Genomic DNA, 21264 nt, shown 5'->3' on the forward strand with positions numbered 1-21264 from the left:
GGGGGGGGGGCTGGGGCATGTGTGCTTGTAACATACAGAAACGCCACCAATCGTCACGGCCCGACAACAGCACCGACTCTGCAGTCGTAAAACTGGCATAGTTGGCAGCACGCTTTCACGCTTACGAGTAAAAGAAGCTACCCGGGACACCTTGTTTTCCTTTGACGTAGCGGTCAGGGGAGAGCGCGAACGCAGTCCCCACTACCAGAAATTATGCAGTCGAGACTCCCACATTTGGGGAATTCGCAGGGGTCAGCGCAACGGAGTGCAATGGCTGAGCCTCGCCCTGGGTGAACCACCTTCTTGATCATGGTATCTCCCCTGCCAGGTAAGTATGAGTTGGAGTTGTCAGAGACGGTGGGGTCGGTTCCAGACACAGCACCCTGGCTGATGGTGGCCACACTGCACAATGCCAGAGTTCGGCGACATCAGCATTAGCTGACCCTCATCTGAGGCTTGTCCCCGAGGCGTTGCAAGCACTATACTGCAGTTTGACAAAGTTGCGCGGTGCACAAACTTTGCTGGTTTTATTGACTTTTCTCACCGGTCGGAGCTCGGCCCAGACAAACTGGAATGTGCCTGTTTTTTTTCAAAAAACAGTAATGCATAAGCCGTGTATGCTCCCGTCTCTAAAGGTCTGTTGGACACGTTATCCCCTTATATAGAGGGAACTGCTTACTTTACCTTCTTTTCCAGCTGCAAAAGAGAGACGGTACACCTGATCAACCTCCGGGGAAGGGAAAAATCAAGAGTGCACCACTAAGCGTACGACTCAGTAACCGCATCATCAGGGCTTTGAGCAACTTGTACCCTATCGATAAAGGAATGTGAGAAAAGCAAGGGACTCCCCTGGAAAAAACACCCCCACAAAACTCTATAGTTACATTGCACGTTTCCAGAGAATGTGCACCGTACCTGGAGGTAATGCAATACCGGGTCGATGCGTGGAGTGGAAGAGCAAGCCCCGTTCCGGCTCCCTGATCCAAAAATCAATTTAATATATGGTCCCCGGGTAGGGACGTATCAGATATTAAACTGATAAGAACAGATACTACACTTGATCTTAGCCAAAAGGCCGAGAAGCGATGAGTCCAAAGCGTTTCGTGTTCCGTCCAAGCTCTTGGCACGATCCTCTCTTGTCACGGTGCCCTGTTTTCAAGCCAGCCTAACAATGGCTGCTGCTTAGCACCCCCACCCAGTCTCCCCACTTTGCACCCCTGGTTCTTAGCGGAGACAGCCGTTTGACTTTTCACACACTCAAAGGGCTCAGCCTTACGGCCAAACCTACCAAAAATAGCTTAAACTCGTTGGCGTTCCTCTCCACGGAAGTCTTTAGTAAAAGGCGAAAGACTTGTGCGTTATGAAGAGAAACCAGAGTCAGTACGGCCTTCGCCTTGAGGGCAGCCGAGAACCCCAGTCGTCCCAGCCACCACCGTCACGGTAGGCCTCTCTTTGCGCCTGCCGCGTTCCAAATCCCAGATCGCACCCGTCAGCTACCCTGCCCCGTACTGTCACATGCGCTATCCAATGGGGTTTGCGGAGGGTTAGGCTTAGGCGGAAAGCCCCGCCTTTGGGGGGGCGGGGGCGGGGGCTGGGGCATGTGTGCTTGTAACATACAGAAACGCCCACCAATCGTCACGGCCCGACAACAGCACCGACTCTGCAGTCGTAAAACTGGCATAGTTGGCAGCACGCTTTCACGCTTACGAGTAAAAGAAGCTACCCGGGACACCTTGTTTTCCTTTGACGTAGCGGTCAGGGGAGAGCGCGAACGCAGTCCCCCACTACCAGAAATTATGCAGTCGAGACTCCCACATTTGGGGAATTCGCAGGGGTCAGCGCAACCGGAGTGCAATGGCTGAGCCTCGCCCTGGGTGAACCACCTTCTTGATCATGGTATCTCCCCTGCCAGGTAAGTATGAGTTGGAGTTGTCAGAGACGGTGGGGTCGGTTCCAGACACAGCACCCTGGCTGATGGTGGCCACACTGCACAATGCCAGAGTTCGGCGACATCAGCATTAGCTGACCCTCATCTGAGGCTTGTCCCGAGGCGTTGCAAGCACTATACTGCAGTTTGACAAAGTTGCGCGGTGCACAAACTTGCTGGTTTTATTGACTTTTCTCACCGGTCGGAGCTCGGCCCAGACAAACTGGAATGTGCCTGTTTTTTTTTCAAAAAACAGTAATGCATAAGCCGTGTATGCTCCCGTCTCTAAAGGTCTGTTGGACACGTTATCCCCTTATATAGAGAGAACTGCTTACTTTACCTTCTTTTCCAGCTGCAAAAGAGAGACGGTACACCCTGATCAACCTCCGGGGAAGGGAAAAATCAAGAGTGCACCACTAAGCGTACGACTCAGTAACCGCATCAGGGCTTTGAGCAACTTGTACCCTATCGATAAAGGAATGTGAGAAAAGCAAGGGACTCCCCTGGAAAAAACACCCCCCACAAAACTCTATAGTTACATTGCACGTTTCCAGAGAATGTGCACCGTACCTGGAGATAATGCAATACCGGGTCGATGCGTGGAGTGGAAGGAGCAAGCCCCCGTTCCGGCTCCCTGATCCAAAAATCAATTTAATATATGGTCCCCGGGTAGGGGACGTATCAGATATTAAACTGATAAGAACAGATACTACACTTGATCTTAGCCAAAAGGCCGAGAAGCGATGAGTCCAAAGCGTTTCGTGTTCCGTCCAAGCTCTTGGCACGATCCTCTCTTGTCACGGTGCCCTGTTTTCAAGCCAGCCTAACAATGGCTGCTGCTTAGCACCCCCACCCAGTCTCCCCACTTTGCACCCCTGGTTCTTAGCGGAGACAGCCGTTTGACTTTTCACACACTCAAAGGGCTCAGCCTTACGGCCAAACCTACCAAAAATAGCTTAAACTCGTTGGCGTTCCTCTCCACGGAAGTCTTTAGTAAAAGGCGAAAGACTTGTGCGTTATGAAGAGAAACCAGAGTCAGTACGGCCTTCGCCTTGAGGGCAGCCGAGAACCCCAGTCGTCCCAGCCACCACCGTCACGGTAGGCCTCTCTTTGCGCCTGCCGCGTTCCAAATCCCAGATCGCACCCGTCAGCTACCCTGCCCCGTACTGTCACATGCGCTATCCAATGGGGTTTGCGGAGGGTTAGGCTTAGGCGGAAAGCCCCGCCTTTGGGGGCGGGCGGGGGCTGGGGCATGTGTGCTTGTAACATACAGAAACGGCCCACCAATCGTCACGGCCCGACAACAGCACCGACTCTGCAGTCGTAAAACTGGCATAGTTGGCAGCACGCTTTCACGCTTACGAGTAAAAGAAGCTACCCGGGACACCTTGTTTTCCTTTGACGTAGCGGTCAGGGGAGAGCGCGAACGCAGTCCCCCACTACCAGAAATTATGCAGTCGAGACTCCCACATTTGGGGAATTCGCAGGGTCAGCGCAACCGGAGTGCAATGGCTGAGCCTCGCCCTGGGTGAACCACCTTCTTGATCATGGTATCTCCCCTGCCAGGTAAGTATGAGTTGGAGTTGTCAGAGACGGTGGGGTCGGTTCCAGACACAGCACCCTGGCTGATGGTGGCCACACTGCACAATGCCAGAGTTCGGCGACATCAGCATTAGCTGACCCTCATCTGAGGCTTGTCCCCGAGGCGTTGCAAGCACTATACTGCAGTTTGACAAAGTTGCGCGGTGCACAAACTTTGCTGGTTTTATTGACTTTTCTCACCGGTCGGAGCTCGGCCCAGACAAACTGGAATGTGCCTGTTTTTTTTCAAAAAACAGTAATGCATAAGCCGTGTATGCTCCCGTCTCTAAAGGTCTGTTGGACACGTTATCCCCTTATATAGAGAGAACTGCTTACTTTACCTTCTTTTCCAGCTGCAAAAGAGAGACGGTACACCCTGATCAACCTCCGGGGAAGGGAAAAATCAAGAGTGCACCACTAAGCGTACGACTCAGTAACCGCATCAGGGCTTTGAGCAACTTGTACCCTATCGATAAAGGAATGTGAGAAAAGCAAGGGACTCCCCTGGAAAAAACACCCCCCACAAAACTCTATAGTTACATTGCACGTTTCCAGAGAATGTGCACCGTACCTGGAGATAATGCAATACCGGGTCGATGCGTGGAGTGGAAGGAGCAAGCCCCCGTTCCGGCTCCCTGATCCAAAAATCAATTTAATATATGGTCCCCGGGTAGGGGACGTATCAGATATTAAACTGATAAGAACAGATACTACACTTGATCTTAGCCAAAAGGCCGAGAAGCGATGAGTCCAAAGCGTTTCGTGTTCCGTCCAAGCTCTTGGCACGATCCTCTCTTGTCACGGTGCCCTGTTTTCAAGCCAGCCTAACAATGGCTGCTGCTTAGCACCCCCACCCAGTCTCCCCACTTTGCACCCCTGGTTCTTAGCGGAGACAGCCGTTTGACTTTTCACACACTCAAAGGGCTCAGCCTTACGGCCAAACCTACCAAAAATAGCTTAAACTCGTTGGCGTTCCTCTCCACGGAAGTCTTTAGTAAAAGGCGAAAGACTTGTGCGTTATGAAGAGAAACCAGAGTCAGTACGGCCTTCGCCTTGAGGGCAGCCGAGAACCCCAGTCGTCCCAGCCACCACCGTCACGGTAGGCCTCTCTTTGCGCCTGCCGCGTTCCAAATCCCAGATCGCACCCGTCAGCTACCCTGCCCCGTACTGTCACATGCGCTATCCAATGGGGTTTGCGGAGGGTTAGGCTTAGGCGGAAAGCCCCGCCTTTGGGGGGCGGGGGCGGGGGCTGGGGCATGTGTGCTTGTAACATACAGAAACGCCCACCAATCGTCACGGCCCGACAACAGCACCGACTCTGCAGTCGTAAAACTGGCATAGTTGGCAGCACGCTTTCACGCTTACGAGTAAAAGAAGCTACCCGGGACACCTTGTTTTCCTTTGACGTAGCGGTCAGGGGAGAGCGCGAACGCAGTCCCCCACTACCAGAAATTATGCAGTCGAGACTCCCACATTTGGGGAATTCGCAGGGGTCAGCGCAACCGGAGTGCAATGGCTGAGCCTCGCCCTGGGTGAACCACCTTCTTGATCATGGTATCTCCCCTGCCAGGTAAGTATGAGTTGGAGTTGTCAGAGACGGTGGGGTCGGTTCCAGACACAGCACCCTGGCTGATGGTGGCCACACTGCACAATGCCAGAGTTCGGCGACATCAGCATTAGCTGACCCTCATCTGAGGCTTGTCCCCGAGGCGTTGCAAGCACTATACTGCAGTTTGACAAAGTTGCGCGGTGCACAAACTTTGCTGGTTTTATTGACTTTTCTCACCGGTCGGAGCTCGGCCCAGACAAACTGGAATGTGCCTGTTTTTTTTCAAAAAACAGTAATGCATAAGCCGTGTATGCTCCCGTCTCTAAAGGTCTGTTGGACACGTTATCCCCTTATATAGAGAGAACTGCTTACTTTACCTTCTTTTCCAGCTGCAAAAGAGAGACGGTACACCCTGATCAACCTCCGGGGAAGGGAAAAATCAAGAGTGCACCACTAAGCGTACGACTCAGTAACCGCATCAGGGCTTTGAGCAACTTGTACCCTATCGATAAAGGAATGTGAGAAAAGCAAGGGACTCCCCTGGAAAAAACACCCCCCACAAAACTCTATAGTTACATTGCACGTTTCCAGAGAATGTGCACCGTACCTGGAGATAATGCAATACCGGGTCGATGCGTGGAGTGGAAGGAGCAAGCCCCCGTTCCGGCTCCCTGATCCAAAAATCAATTTAATATATGGTCCCCGGGTAGGGGACGTATCAGATATTAAACTGATAAGAACAGATACTACACTTGATCTTAGCCAAAAGGCCGAGAAGCGATGAGTCCAAAGCGTTTCGTGTTCCGTCCAAGCTCTTGGCACGATCCTCTCTTGTCACGGTGCCCTGTTTTCAAGCCAGCCTAACAATGGCTGCTGCTTAGCACCCCCACCCAGTCTCCCCACTTTGCACCCCTGGTTCTTAGCGGAGACAGCCGTTTGACTTTTCACACACTCAAAGGGCTCAGCCTTACGGCCAAACCTACCAAAAATAGCTTAAACTCGTTGGCGTTCCTCTCCACGGAAGTCTTTAGTAAAAGGCGAAAGACTTGTGCGTTATGAAGAGAAACCAGAGTCAGTACGGCCTTCGCCTTGAGGGCAGCCGAGAACCCCAGTCGTCCCAGCCACCACCGTCACGGTAGGCCTCTCTTTGCGCCTGCCGCGTTCCAAATCCCAGATCGCACCCGTCAGCTACCCTGCCCCGTACTGTCACATGCGCTATCCAATGGGGTTTGCGGAGGGTTAGGCTTAGGCGGAAAGCCCCGCCTTTGGGGGGCGGGGGCGGGGGCTGGGGCATGTGTGCTTGTAACATACAGAAACGCCCACCAATCGTCACGGCCCGACAACAGCACCGACTCTGCAGTCGTAAAACTGGCATAGTTGGCAGCACGCTTTCACGCTTACGAGTAAAAGAAGCTACCCGGGACACCTTGTTTTCCTTTGACGTAGCGGTCAGGGGAGAGCGCGAACGCAGTCCCCCACTACCAGAAATTATGCAGTCGAGACTCCCACATTTGGGGAATTCGCAGGGGTCAGCGCAACCGGAGTGCAATGGCTGAGCCTCGCCCTGGGTGAACCACCTTCTTGATCATGGTATCTCCCCTGCCAGGTAAGTATGAGTTGGAGTTGTCAGAGACGGTGGGGTCGGTTCCAGACACAGCACCCTGGCTGATGGTGGCCACACTGCACAATGCCAGAGTTCGGCGACATCAGCATTAGCTGACCCTCATCTGAGGCTTGTCCCCGAGGCGTTGCAAGCACTATACTGCAGTTTGACAAAGTTGCGCGGTGCACAAACTTTGCTGGTTTTATTGACTTTTCTCACCGGTCGGAGCTCGGCCCAGACAAACTGGAATGTGCCTGTTTTTTTTCAAAAAACAGTAATGCATAAGCCGTGTATGCTCCCGTCTCTAAAGGTCTGTTGGACACGTTATCCCCTTATATAGAGAGAACTGCTTACTTTACCTTCTTTTCCAGCTGCAAAAGAGAGACGGTACACCCTGATCAACCTCCGGGGAAGGGAAAAATCAAGAGTGCACCACTAAGCGTACGACTCAGTAACCGCATCAGGGCTTTGAGCAACTTGTACCCTATCGATAAAGGAATGTGAGAAAAGCAAGGGACTCCCCTGGAAAAAACACCCCCCACAAAACTCTATAGTTACATTGCACGTTTCCAGAGAATGTGCACCGTACCTGGAGGTAATGCAATACCGGGTCGATGCGTGGAGTGGAAGGAGCAAGCCCCCGTTCCGGCTCCCTGATCCAAAAATCAATTTAATATATGGTCCCCGGGTAGGGGACGTATCAGATATTAAACTGATAAGAACAGATACTACACTTGATCTTAGCCAAAAGGCCGAGAAGCGATGAGTCCAAAGCGTTTCGTGTTCCGTCCAAGCTCTTGGCACGATCCTCTCTTGTCACGGTGCCCTGTTTTCAAGCCAGCCTAACAATGGCTGCTGCTTAGCACCCCCACCCAGTCTCCCCACTTTGCACCCCTGGTTCTTAGCGGAGACAGCCGTTTGACTTTTCACACACTCAAAGGGCTCAGCCTTACGGCCAAACCTACCAAAAATAGCTTAAACTCGTTGGCGTTCCTCTCCACGGAAGTCTTTAGTAAAAGGCGAAAGACTTGTGCGTTATGAAGAGAAACCAGAGTCAGTACGGCCTTCGCCTTGAGGGCAGCCGAGAACCCCAGTCGTCCCAGCCACCACCGTCACGGTAGGCCTCTCTTTGCGCCTGCCGCGTTCCAAATCCCAGATCGCACCCGTCAGCTACCCTGCCCCGTACTGTCACATGCGCTATCCAATGGGGTTTGCGGAGGGTTAGGCTTAGGCGGAAAGCCCCGCCTTTGGGGGGCGGGGGCGGGGGCTGGGGCATGTGTGCTTGTAACATACAGAAACGCCCACCAATCGTCACGGCCCGACAACAGCACCGACTCTGCAGTCGTAAAACTGGCATAGTTGGCAGCACGCTTTCACGCTTACGAGTAAAAGAAGCTACCCGGGACACCTTGTTTTCCTTTGACGTAGCGGTCAGGGGAGAGCGCGAACGCAGTCCCCCACTACCAGAAATTATGCAGTCGAGACTCCCACATTTGGGGAATTCGCAGGGGTCAGCGCAACCGGAGTGCAATGGCTGAGCCTCGCCCTGGGTGAACCACCTTCTTGATCATGGTATCTCCCCTGCCAGGTAAGTATGAGTTGGAGTTGTCAGAGACGGTGGGGTCGGTTCCAGACACAGCACCCTGGCTGATGGTGGCCACACTGCACAATGCCAGAGTTCGGCGACATCAGCATTAGCTGACCCTCATCTGAGGCTTGTCCCCGAGGCGTTGCAAGCACTATACTGCAGTTTGACAAAGTTGCGCGGTGCACAAACTTTGCTGGTTTTATTGACTTTTCTCACCGGTCGGAGCTCGGCCCAGACAAACTGGAATGTGCCTGTTTTTTTTCAAAAAACAGTAATGCATAAGCCGTGTATGCTCCCGTCTCTAAAGGTCTGTTGGACACGTTATCCCCTTATATAGAGAGAACTGCTTACTTTACCTTCTTTTCCAGCTGCAAAAGAGAGACGGTACACCCTGATCAACCTCCGGGGAAGGGAAAAATCAAGAGTGCACCACTAAGCGTACGACTCAGTAACCGCATCAGGGCTTTGAGCAACTTGTACCCTATCGATAAAGGAATGTGAGAAAAGCAAGGGACTCCCCTGGAAAAAACACCCCCCACAAAACTCTATAGTTACATTGCACGTTTCCAGAGAATGTGCACCGTACCTGGAGGTAATGCAATACCGGGTCGATGCGTGGAGTGGAAGGAGCAAGCCCCCGTTCCGGCTCCCTGATCCAAAAATCAATTTAATATATGGTCCCCGGGTAGGGGACGTATCAGATATTAAACTGATAAGAACAGATACTACACTTGATCTTAGCCAAAAGGCCGAGAAGCGATGAGTCCAAAGCGTTTCGTGTTCCGTCCAAGCTCTTGGCACGATCCTCTCTTGTCACGGTGCCCTGTTTTCAAGCCAGCCTAACAATGGCTGCTGCTTAGCACCCCCACCCAGTCTCCCCACTTTGCACCCCTGGTTCTTAGCGGAGACAGCCGTTTGACTTTTCACACACTCAAAGGGCTCAGCCTTACGGCCAAACCTACCAAAAATAGCTTAAACTCGTTGGCGTTCCTCTCCACGGAAGTCTTTAGTAAAAGGCGAAAGACTTGTGCGTTATGAAGAGAAACCAGAGTCAGTACGGCCTTCGCCTTGAGGGCAGCCGAGAACCCCAGTCGTCCCAGCCACCACCGTCACGGTAGGCCTCTCTTTGCGCCTGCCGCGTTCCAAATCCCAGATCGCACCCGTCAGCTACCCTGCCCCGTACTGTCACATGCGCTATCCAATGGGGTTTGCGGAGGGTTAGGCTTAGGCGGAAAGCCCCGCCTTTGGGGGGCGGGGGCGGGGGCTGGGGCATGTGTGCTTGTAACATACAGAAACGCCCACCAATCGTCACGGCCCGACAACAGCACCGACTCTGCAGTCGTAAAACTGGCATAGTTGGCAGCACGCTTTCACGCTTACGAGTAAAAGAAGCTACCCGGGACACCTTGTTTTCCTTTGACGTAGCGGTCAGGGGAGAGCGCGAACGCAGTCCCCCACTACCAGAAATTATGCAGTCGAGACTCCCACATTTGGGGAATTCGCAGGGGTCAGCGCAACCGGAGTGCAATGGCTGAGCCTCGCCCTGGGTGAACCACCTTCTTGATCATGGTATCTCCCCTGCCAGGTAAGTATGAGTTGGAGTTGTCAGAGACGGTGGGGTCGGTTCCAGACACAGCACCCTGGCTGATGGTGGCCACACTGCACAATGCCAGAGTTCGGCGACATCAGCATTAGCTGACCCTCATCTGAGGCTTGTCCCCGAGGCGTTGCAAGCACTATACTGCAGTTTGACAAAGTTGCGCGGTGCACAAACTTTGCTGGTTTTATTGACTTTTCTCACCGGTCGGAGCTCGGCCCAGACAAACTGGAATGTGCCTGTTTTTTTTCAAAAAACAGTAATGCATAAGCCGTGTATGCTCCCGTCTCTAAAGGTCTGTTGGACACGTTATCCCCTTATATAGAGAGAACTGCTTACTTTACCTTCTTTTCCAGCTGCAAAAGAGAGACGGTACACCCTGATCAACCTCCGGGGAAGGGAAAAATCAAGAGTGCACCACTAAGCGTACGACTCAGTAACCGCATCAGGGCTTTGAGCAACTTGTACCCTATCGATAAAGGAATGTGAGAAAAGCAAGGGACTCCCCTGGAAAAAACACCCCCCACAAAACTCTATAGTTACATTGCACGTTTCCAGAGAATGTGCACCGTACCTGGAGGTAATGCAATACCGGGTCGATGCGTGGAGTGGAAGGAGCAAGCCCCCGTTCCGGCTCCCTGATCCAAAAATCAATTTAATATATGGTCCCCGGGTAGGGGACGTATCAGATATTAAACTGATAAGAACAGATACTACACTTGATCTTAGCCAAAAGGCCGAGAAGCGATGAGTCCAAAGCGTTTCGTGTTCCGTCCAAGCTCTTGGCACGATCCTCTCTTGTCACGGTGCCCTGTTTTCAAGCCAGCCTAACAATGGCTGCTGCTTAGCACCCCCACCCAGTCTCCCCACTTTGCACCCCTGGTTCTTAGCGGAGACAGCCGTTTGACTTTTCACACACTCAAAGGGCTCAGCCTTACGGCCAAACCTACCAAAAATAGCTTAAACTCGTTGGCGTTCCTCTCCACGGAAGTCTTTAGTAAAAGGCGAAAGACTTGTGCGTTATGAAGAGAAACCAGAGTCAGTACGGCCTTCGCCTTGAGGGCAGCCGAGAACCCCAGTCGTCCCAGCCACCACCGTCACGGTAGGCCTCTCTTTGCGCCTGCCGCGTTCCAAATCCCAGATCGCACCCGTCAGCTACCCTGCCCCGTACTGTCACATGCGCTATCCAATGGGGTTTGCGGAGGGTTAGGCTTAGGCGGAAAGCCCCGCCTTTGGGGGGCGGGGGCGGGGGCTGGGGCATGTGTGCTTGTAACATACAGAAACGCCCACCAATCGTCACGGCCCGACAACAGCACCGACTCTGCAGTCGTAAAACTGGCATAGTTGGCAGCACGCTTTCACGCTTACGAGTAAAAGAAGCTACCCGGGACACCTTGTTTTCCTTTGACGTAGCGGTCAGGGGAGAGCGCGAACGCAGTCCCCCACTACCAGAAATTATGCAGTCGAGACTCCCACATTTGGGGAATTCGCAGGGGTCAGCGCAACCGGAGTGCAATGGCTGAGCCTCGCCCTGGGTGAACCACCTTCTTGATCATGGTATCTCCCCTGCCAGGTAAGTATGAGTTGGAGTTGTCAGAGACGGTGGGGTCGGTTCCAGACACAGCACCCTGGCTGATGGTGGCCACACTGCACAATGCCAGAGTTCGGCGACATCAGCATTAGCTGACCCTCATCTGAGGCTTGTCCCCGAGGCGTTGCAAGCACTATACTGCAGTTTGACAAAGTTGCGCGGTGCACAAACTTTGCTGGTTTTATTGACTTTTCTCACCGGTCGGAGCTCGGCCCAGACAAACTGGAATGTGCCTGTTTTTTTTCAAAAAACAGTAATGCATAAGCCGTGTATGCTCCCGTCTCTAAAGGTCTGTTGGACACGTTATCCCCTTATATAGAGAGAACTGCTTACTTTACCTTCTTTTCCAGCTGCAAAAGAGAGACGGTACACCCTGATCAACCTCCGGGGAAGGGAAAAATCAAGAGTGCACCACTAAGCGTACGACTCAGTAACCGCATCAGGGCTTTGAGCAACTTGTACCCTATCGATAAAGGAATGTGAGAAAAGCAAGGGACTCCCCTGGAAAAAACACCCCCCACAAAACTCTATAGTTACATTGCACGTTTCCAGAGAATGTGCACCGTACCTGGAGGTAATGCAATACCGGGTCGATGCGTGGAGTGGAAGGAGCAAGCCCCCGTTCCGGCTCCCTGATCCAAAAATCAATTTAATATATGGTCCCCGGGTAGGGGACGTATCAGATATTAAACTGATAAGAACAGATACTACACTTGATCTTAGCCAAAAGGCCGAGAAGCGATGAGTCCAAAGCGTTTCGTGTTCCGTCCAAGCTCTTGGCACGATCCTCTCTTGTCACGGTGCCCTGTTTTCAAGCCAGCCTAACAATGGCTGCTGCTTAGCACCCCCACCCAGTCTCCCCACTTTGCACCCCTGGTTCTTAGCGGAGACAGCCGTTTGACTTTTCACACACTCAAAGGGCTCAGCCTTACGGCCAAACCTACCAAAAATAGCTTAAACTCGTTGGCGTTCCTCTCCACGGAAGTCTTTAGTAAAAGGCGAAAGACTTGTGCGTTATGAAGAGAAACCAGAGTCAGTACGGCCTTCGCCTTGAGGGCAGCCGAGAACCCCAGTCGTCCCAGCCACCACCGTCACGGTAGGCCTCTCTTTGCGCCTGCCGCGTTCCAAATCCCAGATCGCACCCGTCAGCTACCCTGCCCCGTACTGTCACATGCGCTATCCAATGGGGTTTGCGGAGGGTTAGGCTTAGGCGGAAAGCCCCGCCTTTGGGGGGCGGGGGCGGGGGCTGGGGCATGTGTGCTTGTAACATACAGAAACGCCCACCAATCGTCACGGCCCGACAACAGCACCGACTCTGCAGTCGTAAAACTGGCATAGTTGGCAGCACGCTTTCACGCTTACGAGTAAAAGAAGCTACCCGGGACACCTTGTTTTCCTTTGACGTAGCGGTCAGGGGAGAGCGCGAACGCAGTCCCCCACTACCAGAAATTATGCAGTCGAGACTCCCACATTTGGGGAATTCGCAGGGGTCAGCGCAACCGGAGTGCAATGGCTGAGCCTCGCCCTGGGTGAACCACCTTCTTGATCATGGTATCTCCCCTGCCAGGTAAGTATGAGTTGGAGTTGTCAGAGACGGTGGGGTCGGTTCCAGACACAGCACCCTGGCTGATGGTGGCCACACTGCACAATGCCAGAGTTCGGCGACATCAGCATTAGCTGACCCTCATCTGAGGCTTGTCCCCGAGGCGTTGCAAGCACTATACTGCAGTTTGACAAAGTTGCGCGGTGCACAAACTTTGCTGGTTTTATTGACTTTTCTCACCGGTCGGAGCTCGGCCCAGACAAACTGGAATGTGCCTGTTTTTTTTCAAAAAACAGTAATGCATAAGCCGTGTATGCTCCCGTCTCTAAAGGTCTGTTGGACACGTTATCCCCTTATATAGAGAGAACTGCTTACTTTACCTTCTTTTCCAGCTGCAAAAGAGAGACGGTACACCCTGATCAACCTCCGGGGAAGGGAAAAATCAAGAGTGCACCACTAAGCGTACGACTCAGTAACCGCATCAGGGCTTTGAGCAACTTGTACCCTATCGATAAAGGAATGTGAGAAAAGCAAGGGACTCCCCTGGAAAAAACACCCCCCACAAAACTCTATAGTTACATTGCACGTTTCCAGAGAATGTGCACCGTACCTGGAGGTAATGCAATACCGGGTCGATGCGTGGAGTGGAAGGAGCAAGCCCCCGTTCCGGCTCCCTGATCCAAAAATCAATTTAATATATGGTCCCCGGGTAGGGGACGTATCAGATATTAAACTGATAAGAACAGATACTACACTTGATCTTAGCCAAAAGGCCGAGAAGCGATGAGTCCAAAGCGTTTCGTGTTCCGTCCAAGCTCTTGGCACGATCCTCTCTTGTCACGGTGCCCTGTTTTCAAGCCAGCCTAACAATGGCTGCTGCTTAGCACCCCCACCCAGTCTCCCCACTTTGCACCCCTGGTTCTTAGCGGAGACAGCCGTTTGACTTTTCACACACTCAAAGGGCTCAGCCTTACGGCCAAACCTACCAAAAATAGCTTAAACTCGTTGGCGTTCCTCTCCACGGAAGTCTTTAGTAAAAGGCGAAAGACTTGTGCGTTATGAAGAGAAACCAGAGTCAGTACGGCCTTCGCCTTGAGGGCAGCCGAGAACCCCAGTCGTCCCAGCCACCACCGTCACGGTAGGCCTCTCTTTGCGCCTGCCGCGTTCCAAATCCCAGATCGCACCCGTCAGCTACCCTGCCCCGTACTGTCACATGCGCTATCCAATGGGGTTTGCGGAGGGTTAGGCTTAGGCGGAAAGCCCCGCCTTTGGGGGGCGGGGGCGGGGGCTGGGGCATGTGTGCTTGTAACATACAGAAACGCCCACCAATCGTCACGGCCCGACAACAGCACCGACTCTGCAGTCGTAAAACTGGCATAGTTGGCAGCACGCTTTCACGCTTACGAGTAAAAGAAGCTACCCGGGACACCTTGTTTTCCTTTGACGTAGCGGTCAGGGGAGAGCGCGAACGCAGTCCCCCACTACCAGAAATTATGCAGTCGAGACTCCCACATTTGGGGAATTCGCAGGGGTCAGCGCAACCGGAGTGCAATGGCTGAGCCTCGCCCTGGGTGAACCACCTTCTTGATCATGGTATCTCCCCTGCCAGGTAAGTATGAGTTGGAGTTGTCAGAGACGGTGGGGTCGGTTCCAGACACAGCACCCTGGCTGATGGTGGCCACACTGCACAATGCCAGAGTTCGGCGACATCAGCATTAGCTGACCCTCATCTGAGGCTTGTCCCCGAGGCGTTGCAAGCACTATACTGCAGTTTGACAAAGTTGCGCGGTGCACAAACTTTGCTGGTTTTATTGACTTTTCTCACCGGTCGGAGCTCGGCCCAGACAAACTGGAATGTGCCTGTTTTTTTTCAAAAAACAGTAATGCATAAGCCGTGTATGCTCCCGTCTCTAAAGGTCTGTTGGACACGTTATCCCCTTATATAGAGAGAACTGCTTACTTTACCTTCTTTTCCAGCTGCAAAAGAGAGACGGTACACCCTGATCAACCTCCGGGGAAGGGAAAAATCAAGAGTGCACCACTAAGCGTACGACTCAGTAACCGCATCAGGGCTTTGAGCAACTTGTACCCTATCGATAAAGGAATGTGAGAAAAGCAAGGGACTCCCCTGGAAAAAACACCCCCCACAAAACTCTATAGTTACATTGCACGTTTCCAGAGAATGTGCACCGTACCTGGAGGTAATGCAATACCGGGTCGATGCGTGGAGTGGAAGGAGCAAGCCCCCGTTCCGGCTCCCTGATCCAAAAATCAATTTAATATATGGTCCCCGGGTAGGGGACGTATCAGATATTAAACTGATAAGAACAGATACTACACTTGATCTTAGCCAAAAGGCCGAGAAGCGATGAGTCCAAAGCGTTTCGTGTTCCGTCCAAGCTCTTGGCACGATCCTCTCTTGTCACGGTGCCCTGTTTTCAAGCCAGCCTAACAATGGCTGCTGCTTAGCACCCCCACCCAGTCTCCCCACTTTGCACCCCTGGTTCTTAGCGGAGACAGCCGTTTGACTTTTCACACACTCAAAGGGCTCAGCCTTACGGCCAAACCTACCAAAAATAGCTTAAACTCGTTGGCGTTCCTCTCCACGGAAGTCTTTAGTAAAAGGCGAAAGACTTGTGCGTTATGAAGAGAAACCAGAGTCAGTACGGCCTTCGCCTTGAGGGCAGCCGAGAACCCCAGTCGTCCCAGCCACCACCGTCACGGTAGGCCTCTCTTTGCGCCTGCCGCGTTCCAAATCCCAGATCGCACCCGTCAGCTACCCTGCCCCGTACTGTCACATGCGCTATCCAATGGGGTTTGCGGAGGGTTAGGCTTAGGCGGAAAGCCCCGCCTTTGGGGGGCGGGGGCGGGGGCTGGGGCATGTGTGCTTGTAACATACAGAAACGCCCACCAATCGTCACGGCCCGACAACAGCACCGACTCTGCAGTCGTAAAACTGGCATAGTTGGCAGCACGCTTTCACGCTTACGAGTAAAAGAAGCTACCCGGGACACCTTGTTTTCCTTTGACGTAGCGGTCAGGGGAGAGCGCGAACGCAGTCCCCCACTACCAGAAATTATGCAGTCGAGACTCCCACATTTGGGGAATTCGCAGGGGTCAGCGCAACCGGAGTGCAATGGCTGAGCCTCGCCCTGGGTGAACCACCTTCTTGATCATGGTATCTCCCCTGCCAGGTAAGTATGAGTTGGAGTTGTCAGAGACGGTGGGGTCGGTTCCAGACACAGCACCCTGGCTGATGGTGGCCACACTGCACAATGCCAGAGTTCGGCGACATCAGCATTAGCTGACCCTCATCTGAGGCTTGTCCCCGAGGCGTTGCAAGCACTATACTGCAGTTTGACAAAGTTGCGCGGTGCACAAACTTTGCTGGTTTTATTGACTTTTCTCACCGGTCGGAGCTCGGCCCAGACAAACTGGAATGTGCCTGTTTTTTTTCAAAAAACAGTAATGCATAAGCCGTGTATGCTCCCGTCTCTAAAGGTCTGTTGGACACGTTATCCCCTTATATAGAGAGAACTGCTTACTTTACCTTCTTTTCCAGCTGCAAAAGAGAGACGGTACACCCTGATCAACCTCCGGGGAAGGGAAAAATCAAGAGTGCACCACTAAGCGTACGACTCAGTAACCGCATCAGGGCTTTGAGCAACTTGTACCCTATCGATAAAGGAATGTGAGAAAAGCAAGGGACTCCCCTGGAAAAAACACCCCCCACAAAACTCTATAGTTACATTGCACGTTTCCAGAGAATGTGCACCGTACCTGGAGGTAATGCAATACCGGGTCGATGCGTGGAGTGGAAGGAGCAAGCCCCCGTTCCGGCTCCCTGATCCAAAAATCAATTTAATATATGGTCCCCGGGTAGGGGACGTATCAGATATTAAACTGATAAGAACAGATACTACACTTGATCTTAGCCAAAAGGCCGAGAAGCGATGAGTCCAAAGCGTTTCGTGTTCCGTCCAAGCTCTTGGCACGATCCTCTCTTGTCACGGTGCCCTGTTTTCAAGCCAGCCTAACAATGGCTGCTGCTTAGCACCCCCACCCAGTCTCCCCACTTTGCACCCCTGGTTCTTAGCGGAGACAGCCGTTTGACTTTTCACACACTCAAAGGGCTCAGCCTTACGGCCAAACCTACCAAAAATAGCTTAAACTCGTTGGCGTTCCTCTCCACGGAAGTCTTTAGTAAAAGGCGAAAGACTTGTGCGTTATGAAGAGAAACCAGAGTCAGTACGGCCTTCGCCTTGAGGGCAGCCGAGAACCCCAGTCGTCCCAGCCACCACCGTCACGGTAGGCCTCTCTTTGCGCCTGCCGCGTTCCAAATCCCAGATCGCACCCGTCAGCTACCCTGCCCCGTACTGTCACATGCGCTATCCAATGGGGTTTGCGGAGGGTTAGGCTTAGGCGGAAAGCCCCGCCTTTGGGGGGCGGGGGCGGGGGCTGGGGCATGTGTGCTTGTAACATACAGAAACGCCCACCAATCGTCACGGCCCGACAACAGCACCGACTCTGCAGTCGTAAAACTGGCATAGTTGGCAGCACGCTTTCACGCTTACGAGTAAAAGAAGCTACCCGGGACACCTTGTTTTCCTTTGACGTAGCGGTCAGGGGAGAGCGCGAACGCAGTCCCCCACTACCAGAAATTATGCAGTCGAGACTCCCACATTTGGGGAATTCGCAGGGGTCAGCGCAACCGGAGTGCAATGGCTGAGCCTCGCCCTGGGTGAACCACCTTCTTGATCATGGTATCTCCCCTGCCAGGTAAGTATGAGTTGGAGTTGTCAGAGACGGTGGGGTCGGTTCCAGACACAGCACCCTGGCTGATGGTGGCCACACTGCACAATGCCAGAGTTCGGCGACATCAGCATTAGCTGACCCTCATCTGAGGCTTGTCCCCGAGGCGTTGCAAGCACTATACTGCAGTTTGACAAAGTTGCGCGGTGCACAAACTTTGCTGGTTTTATTGACTTTTCTCACCGGTCGGAGCTCGGCCCAGACAAACTGGAATGTGCCTGTTTTTTTTCAAAAAACAGTAATGCATAAGCCGTGTATGCTCCCGTCTCTAAAGGTCTGTTGGACACGTTATCCCCTTATATAGAGAGAACTGCTTACTTTACCTTCTTTTCCAGCTGCAAAAGAGAGACGGTACACCCTGATCAACCTCCGGGGAAGGGAAAAATCAAGAGTGCACCACTAAGCGTACGACTCAGTAACCGCATCAGGGCTTTGAGCAACTTGTACCCTATCGATAAAGGAATGTGAGAAAAGCAAGGGACTCCCCTGGAAAAAACACCCCCCACAAAACTCTATAGTTACATTGCACGTTTCCAGAGAATGTGCACCGTACCTGGAGGTAATGCAATACCGGGTCGATGCGTGGAGTGGAAGGAGCAAGCCCCCGTTCCGGCTCCCTGATCCAAAAATCAATTTAATATATGGTCCCCGGGTAGGGGACGTATCAGATATTAAACTGATAAGAACAGATACTACACTTGATCTTAGCCAAAAGGCCGAGAAGCGATGAGTCCAAAGCGTTTCGTGTTCCGTCCAAGCTCTTGGCACGATCCTCTCTTGTCACGGTGCCCTGTTTTCAAGCCAGCCTAACAATGGCTGCTGCTTAGCACCCCCACCCAGTCTCCCCACTTTGCACCCCTGGTTCTTAGCGGAGACAGCCGTTTGACTTTTCACACACTCAAAGGGCTCAGCCTTACGGCCAAACCTACCAAAAATAGCTTAAACTCGTTGGCGTTCCTCTCCACGGAAGTCTTTAGTAAAAGGCGAAAGACTTGTGCGTTATGAAGAGAAACCAGAGTCAGTACGGCCTTCGCCTTGAGGGCAGCCGAGAACCCCAGTCGTCCCAGCCACCACCGTCACGGTAGGCCTCTCTTTGCGCCTGCCGCGTTCCAAATCCCAGATCGCACCCGTCAGCTACCCTGCCCCGTACTGTCACATGCGCTATCCAATGGGGTTTGCGGAGGGTTAGGCTTAGGCGGAAAGCCCCGCCTTTGGGGGGCGGGGGCGGGGGCTGGGGCATGTGTGCTTGTAACATACAGAAACGCCCACCAATCGTCACGGCCCGACAACAGCACCGACTCTGCAGTCGTAAAACTGGCATAGTTGGCAGCACGCTTTCACGCTTACGAGTAAAAGAAGCTACCCGGGACACCTTGTTTTCCTTTGACGTAGCGGTCAGGGGAGAGCGCGAACGCAGTCCCCCACTACCAGAAATTATGCAGTCGAGACTCCCACATTTGGGGAATTCGCAGGGGTCAGCGCAACCGGAGTGCAATGGCTGAGCCTCGCCCTGGGTGAACCACCTTCTTGATCATGGTATCTCCCCTGCCAGGTAAGTATGAGTTGGAGTTGTCAGAGACGGTGGGGTCGGTTCCAGACACAGCACCCTGGCTGATGGTGGCCACACTGCACAATGCCAGAGTTCGGCGACATCAGCATTAGCTGACCCTCATCTGAGGCTTGTCCCCGAGGCGTTGCAAGCACTATACTGCAGTTTGACAAAGTTGCGCGGTGCACAAACTTTGCTGGTTTTATTGACTTTTCTCACCGGTCGGAGCTCGGCCCAGACAAACTGGAATGTGCCTGTTTTTTTTCAAAAAACAGTAATGCATAAGCCGTGTATGCTCCCGTCTCTAAAGGTCTGTTGGACACGTTATCCCCTTATATAGAGAGAACTGCTTACTTTACCTTCTTTTCCAGCTGCAAAAGAGAGACGGTACACCCTGATCAACCTCCGGGGAAGGGAAAAATCAAGAGTGCACCACTAAGCGTACGACTCAGTAACCGCATCAGGGCTTTGAGCAACTTGTACCCTATCGATAAAGGAATGTGAGAAAAGCAAGGGACTCCCCTGGAAAAAACACCCCCCACAAAACTCTATAGTTACATTGCACGTTTCCAGAGAATGTGCACCGTACCTGGAGGTAATGCAATACCGGGTCGATGCGTGGAGTGGAAGGAGCAAGCCCCCGTTCCGGCTCCCTGATCCAAAAATCAATTTAATATATGGTCCCCGGGTAGGGGACGTATCAGATATTAAACTGATAAGAACAGATACTACACTTGATCTTAGCCAAAAGGCCGAGAAGCGATGAGTCCAAAGCGTTTCGTGTTCCGTCCAAGCTCTTGGCACGATCCTCTCTTGTCACGGTGCCCTGTTTTCAAGCCAGCCTAACAATGGCTGCTGCTTAGCACCCCCACCCAGTCTCCCCACTTTGCACCCCTGGTTCTTAGCGGAGACAGCCGTTTGACTTTTCACACACTCAAAGGGCTCAGCCTTACGGCCAAACCTACCAAAAATAGCTTAAACTCGTTGGCGTTCCTCTCCACGGAAGTCTTTAGTAAAAGGCGAAAGACTTGTGCGTTATGAAGAGAAACCAGAGTCAGTACGGCCTTCGCCTTGAGGGCAGCCGAGAACCCCAGTCGTCCCAGCCACCACCGTCACGGTAGGCCTCTCTTTGCGCCTGCCGCGTTCCAAATCCCAGATCGCACCCGTCAGCTACCCTGCCCCGTACTGTCACATGCGCTATCCAATGGGGTTTGCGGAGGGTTAGGCTTAGGCGGAAAGCCCCGCCTTTGGGGGGCGGGGGCGGGGGCTGGGGCATGTGTGCTTGTAACATACAGAAACGCCCACCAATCGTCACGGCCCGACAACAGCACCGACTCTGCAGTCGTAAAACTGGCATAGTTGGCAGCACGCTTTCACGCTTACGAGTAAAAGAAGCTACCCGGGACACCTTGTTTTCCTTTGACGTAGCGGTCAGGGGAGAGCGCGAACGCAGTCCCCCACTACCAGAAATTATGCAGTCGAGACTCCCACATTTGGGGAATTCGCAGGGGTCAGCGCAACCGGAGTGCAATGGCTGAGCCTCGCCCTGGGTGAACCACCTTCTTGATCATGGTATCTCCCCTGCCAGGTAAGTATGAGTTGGAGTTGTCAGAGACGGTGGGGTCGGTTCCAGACACAGCACCCTGGCTGATGGTGGCCACACTGCACAATGCCAGAGTTCGGCGACATCAGCATTAGCTGACCCTCATCTGAGGCTTGTCCCCGAGGCGTTGCAAGCACTATACTGCAGTTTGACAAAGTTGCGCGGTGCACAAACTTTGCTGGTTTTATTGACTTTTCTCACCGGTCGGAGCTCGGCCCAGACAAACTGGAATGTGCCTGTTTTTTTTCAAAAAACAGTAATGCATAAGCCGTGTATGCTCCCGTCTCTAAAGGTCTGTTGGACACGTTATCCCCTTCTATA

General features: G+C 52.9%; 40 non-coding genes across 40 annotated transcripts; all 40 read right to left on the minus strand.

The window, feature by feature from the left end:
* Positions 1-175: 175 nt before the first annotated feature.
* LOC127140339 (U1 spliceosomal RNA) lies at positions 176-336 on the minus strand. The gene has a single exon (XR_007810832.1). It is a non-coding gene; the product is annotated as a U1 spliceosomal RNA (small nuclear RNA).
* Positions 337-899: 563 nt separating this feature from the next.
* LOC127140356 (U2 spliceosomal RNA) lies at positions 900-1087 on the minus strand. Its single transcript, XR_007810849.1, has one exon. It is a non-coding gene; the product is annotated as a U2 spliceosomal RNA (small nuclear RNA).
* Positions 1088-1268: 181 nt separating this feature from the next.
* On the minus strand, positions 1269-1380 carry LOC127140358 (U5 spliceosomal RNA). Its single transcript, XR_007810850.1, has one exon. It is a non-coding gene; the product is annotated as a U5 spliceosomal RNA (small nuclear RNA).
* A 376-nt stretch (positions 1381-1756) lies between these two features.
* On the minus strand, positions 1757-1920 carry LOC127140327 (U1 spliceosomal RNA). Its single transcript, XR_007810820.1, has one exon. It is a non-coding gene; the product is annotated as a U1 spliceosomal RNA (small nuclear RNA).
* Positions 1921-2481: 561 nt separating this feature from the next.
* Positions 2482-2672, minus strand: LOC127140351 (U2 spliceosomal RNA). Its single transcript, XR_007810844.1, has one exon. It is a non-coding gene; the product is annotated as a U2 spliceosomal RNA (small nuclear RNA).
* A 181-nt stretch (positions 2673-2853) lies between these two features.
* On the minus strand, positions 2854-2965 carry LOC127140359 (U5 spliceosomal RNA). The gene has a single exon (XR_007810851.1). It is a non-coding gene; the product is annotated as a U5 spliceosomal RNA (small nuclear RNA).
* Positions 2966-3338: 373 nt separating this feature from the next.
* LOC127140337 (U1 spliceosomal RNA) lies at positions 3339-3501 on the minus strand. The gene has a single exon (XR_007810830.1). It is a non-coding gene; the product is annotated as a U1 spliceosomal RNA (small nuclear RNA).
* A 562-nt stretch (positions 3502-4063) lies between these two features.
* On the minus strand, positions 4064-4254 carry LOC127140352 (U2 spliceosomal RNA). Its single transcript, XR_007810845.1, has one exon. It is a non-coding gene; the product is annotated as a U2 spliceosomal RNA (small nuclear RNA).
* Positions 4255-4435: 181 nt separating this feature from the next.
* LOC127140361 (U5 spliceosomal RNA) lies at positions 4436-4547 on the minus strand. Its single transcript, XR_007810853.1, has one exon. It is a non-coding gene; the product is annotated as a U5 spliceosomal RNA (small nuclear RNA).
* A 375-nt stretch (positions 4548-4922) lies between these two features.
* LOC127140338 (U1 spliceosomal RNA) lies at positions 4923-5086 on the minus strand. Its single transcript, XR_007810831.1, has one exon. It is a non-coding gene; the product is annotated as a U1 spliceosomal RNA (small nuclear RNA).
* A 562-nt stretch (positions 5087-5648) lies between these two features.
* LOC127140353 (U2 spliceosomal RNA) lies at positions 5649-5839 on the minus strand. Its single transcript, XR_007810846.1, has one exon. It is a non-coding gene; the product is annotated as a U2 spliceosomal RNA (small nuclear RNA).
* Positions 5840-6020: 181 nt separating this feature from the next.
* Positions 6021-6132, minus strand: LOC127140362 (U5 spliceosomal RNA). The gene has a single exon (XR_007810854.1). It is a non-coding gene; the product is annotated as a U5 spliceosomal RNA (small nuclear RNA).
* A 375-nt stretch (positions 6133-6507) lies between these two features.
* On the minus strand, positions 6508-6671 carry LOC127140349 (U1 spliceosomal RNA). Its single transcript, XR_007810842.1, has one exon. It is a non-coding gene; the product is annotated as a U1 spliceosomal RNA (small nuclear RNA).
* A 562-nt stretch (positions 6672-7233) lies between these two features.
* LOC127140340 (U2 spliceosomal RNA) lies at positions 7234-7424 on the minus strand. The gene has a single exon (XR_007810833.1). It is a non-coding gene; the product is annotated as a U2 spliceosomal RNA (small nuclear RNA).
* Positions 7425-7605: 181 nt separating this feature from the next.
* Positions 7606-7717, minus strand: LOC127140363 (U5 spliceosomal RNA). The gene has a single exon (XR_007810855.1). It is a non-coding gene; the product is annotated as a U5 spliceosomal RNA (small nuclear RNA).
* A 375-nt stretch (positions 7718-8092) lies between these two features.
* On the minus strand, positions 8093-8256 carry LOC127140360 (U1 spliceosomal RNA). Its single transcript, XR_007810852.1, has one exon. It is a non-coding gene; the product is annotated as a U1 spliceosomal RNA (small nuclear RNA).
* Positions 8257-8818: 562 nt separating this feature from the next.
* Positions 8819-9009, minus strand: LOC127140341 (U2 spliceosomal RNA). The gene has a single exon (XR_007810834.1). It is a non-coding gene; the product is annotated as a U2 spliceosomal RNA (small nuclear RNA).
* Positions 9010-9190: 181 nt separating this feature from the next.
* Positions 9191-9302, minus strand: LOC127140364 (U5 spliceosomal RNA). The gene has a single exon (XR_007810856.1). It is a non-coding gene; the product is annotated as a U5 spliceosomal RNA (small nuclear RNA).
* Positions 9303-9677: 375 nt separating this feature from the next.
* On the minus strand, positions 9678-9841 carry LOC127140371 (U1 spliceosomal RNA). The gene has a single exon (XR_007810863.1). It is a non-coding gene; the product is annotated as a U1 spliceosomal RNA (small nuclear RNA).
* Positions 9842-10403: 562 nt separating this feature from the next.
* On the minus strand, positions 10404-10594 carry LOC127140342 (U2 spliceosomal RNA). Its single transcript, XR_007810835.1, has one exon. It is a non-coding gene; the product is annotated as a U2 spliceosomal RNA (small nuclear RNA).
* A 181-nt stretch (positions 10595-10775) lies between these two features.
* LOC127140365 (U5 spliceosomal RNA) lies at positions 10776-10887 on the minus strand. Its single transcript, XR_007810857.1, has one exon. It is a non-coding gene; the product is annotated as a U5 spliceosomal RNA (small nuclear RNA).
* A 375-nt stretch (positions 10888-11262) lies between these two features.
* Positions 11263-11426, minus strand: LOC127140328 (U1 spliceosomal RNA). The gene has a single exon (XR_007810821.1). It is a non-coding gene; the product is annotated as a U1 spliceosomal RNA (small nuclear RNA).
* A 562-nt stretch (positions 11427-11988) lies between these two features.
* Positions 11989-12179, minus strand: LOC127140343 (U2 spliceosomal RNA). Its single transcript, XR_007810836.1, has one exon. It is a non-coding gene; the product is annotated as a U2 spliceosomal RNA (small nuclear RNA).
* A 181-nt stretch (positions 12180-12360) lies between these two features.
* On the minus strand, positions 12361-12472 carry LOC127140366 (U5 spliceosomal RNA). The gene has a single exon (XR_007810858.1). It is a non-coding gene; the product is annotated as a U5 spliceosomal RNA (small nuclear RNA).
* Positions 12473-12847: 375 nt separating this feature from the next.
* LOC127140329 (U1 spliceosomal RNA) lies at positions 12848-13011 on the minus strand. The gene has a single exon (XR_007810822.1). It is a non-coding gene; the product is annotated as a U1 spliceosomal RNA (small nuclear RNA).
* A 562-nt stretch (positions 13012-13573) lies between these two features.
* Positions 13574-13764, minus strand: LOC127140344 (U2 spliceosomal RNA). The gene has a single exon (XR_007810837.1). It is a non-coding gene; the product is annotated as a U2 spliceosomal RNA (small nuclear RNA).
* A 181-nt stretch (positions 13765-13945) lies between these two features.
* LOC127140367 (U5 spliceosomal RNA) lies at positions 13946-14057 on the minus strand. The gene has a single exon (XR_007810859.1). It is a non-coding gene; the product is annotated as a U5 spliceosomal RNA (small nuclear RNA).
* Positions 14058-14432: 375 nt separating this feature from the next.
* LOC127140330 (U1 spliceosomal RNA) lies at positions 14433-14596 on the minus strand. Its single transcript, XR_007810823.1, has one exon. It is a non-coding gene; the product is annotated as a U1 spliceosomal RNA (small nuclear RNA).
* Positions 14597-15158: 562 nt separating this feature from the next.
* Positions 15159-15349, minus strand: LOC127140345 (U2 spliceosomal RNA). Its single transcript, XR_007810838.1, has one exon. It is a non-coding gene; the product is annotated as a U2 spliceosomal RNA (small nuclear RNA).
* Positions 15350-15530: 181 nt separating this feature from the next.
* Positions 15531-15642, minus strand: LOC127140368 (U5 spliceosomal RNA). The gene has a single exon (XR_007810860.1). It is a non-coding gene; the product is annotated as a U5 spliceosomal RNA (small nuclear RNA).
* A 375-nt stretch (positions 15643-16017) lies between these two features.
* On the minus strand, positions 16018-16181 carry LOC127140331 (U1 spliceosomal RNA). Its single transcript, XR_007810824.1, has one exon. It is a non-coding gene; the product is annotated as a U1 spliceosomal RNA (small nuclear RNA).
* A 562-nt stretch (positions 16182-16743) lies between these two features.
* On the minus strand, positions 16744-16934 carry LOC127140346 (U2 spliceosomal RNA). The gene has a single exon (XR_007810839.1). It is a non-coding gene; the product is annotated as a U2 spliceosomal RNA (small nuclear RNA).
* Positions 16935-17115: 181 nt separating this feature from the next.
* On the minus strand, positions 17116-17227 carry LOC127140369 (U5 spliceosomal RNA). The gene has a single exon (XR_007810861.1). It is a non-coding gene; the product is annotated as a U5 spliceosomal RNA (small nuclear RNA).
* Positions 17228-17602: 375 nt separating this feature from the next.
* Positions 17603-17766, minus strand: LOC127140332 (U1 spliceosomal RNA). Its single transcript, XR_007810825.1, has one exon. It is a non-coding gene; the product is annotated as a U1 spliceosomal RNA (small nuclear RNA).
* Positions 17767-18328: 562 nt separating this feature from the next.
* Positions 18329-18519, minus strand: LOC127140347 (U2 spliceosomal RNA). Its single transcript, XR_007810840.1, has one exon. It is a non-coding gene; the product is annotated as a U2 spliceosomal RNA (small nuclear RNA).
* A 181-nt stretch (positions 18520-18700) lies between these two features.
* On the minus strand, positions 18701-18812 carry LOC127140370 (U5 spliceosomal RNA). The gene has a single exon (XR_007810862.1). It is a non-coding gene; the product is annotated as a U5 spliceosomal RNA (small nuclear RNA).
* A 375-nt stretch (positions 18813-19187) lies between these two features.
* LOC127140333 (U1 spliceosomal RNA) lies at positions 19188-19351 on the minus strand. The gene has a single exon (XR_007810826.1). It is a non-coding gene; the product is annotated as a U1 spliceosomal RNA (small nuclear RNA).
* Positions 19352-19913: 562 nt separating this feature from the next.
* Positions 19914-20104, minus strand: LOC127140348 (U2 spliceosomal RNA). The gene has a single exon (XR_007810841.1). It is a non-coding gene; the product is annotated as a U2 spliceosomal RNA (small nuclear RNA).
* A 181-nt stretch (positions 20105-20285) lies between these two features.
* On the minus strand, positions 20286-20397 carry LOC127140372 (U5 spliceosomal RNA). The gene has a single exon (XR_007810864.1). It is a non-coding gene; the product is annotated as a U5 spliceosomal RNA (small nuclear RNA).
* A 375-nt stretch (positions 20398-20772) lies between these two features.
* Positions 20773-20936, minus strand: LOC127140334 (U1 spliceosomal RNA). The gene has a single exon (XR_007810827.1). It is a non-coding gene; the product is annotated as a U1 spliceosomal RNA (small nuclear RNA).
* Between the last annotated feature and the right edge of the window lie 328 nt (positions 20937-21264).

The sequence above is a fragment of the Lates calcarifer genome, unplaced genomic scaffold (genome assembly GCF_001640805.2).
Source record: "Lates calcarifer isolate ASB-BC8 unplaced genomic scaffold, TLL_Latcal_v3 _unitig_4419_quiver_989, whole genome shotgun sequence".
NCBI lineage: Eukaryota > Metazoa > Chordata > Actinopteri > Centropomidae > Lates > Lates calcarifer.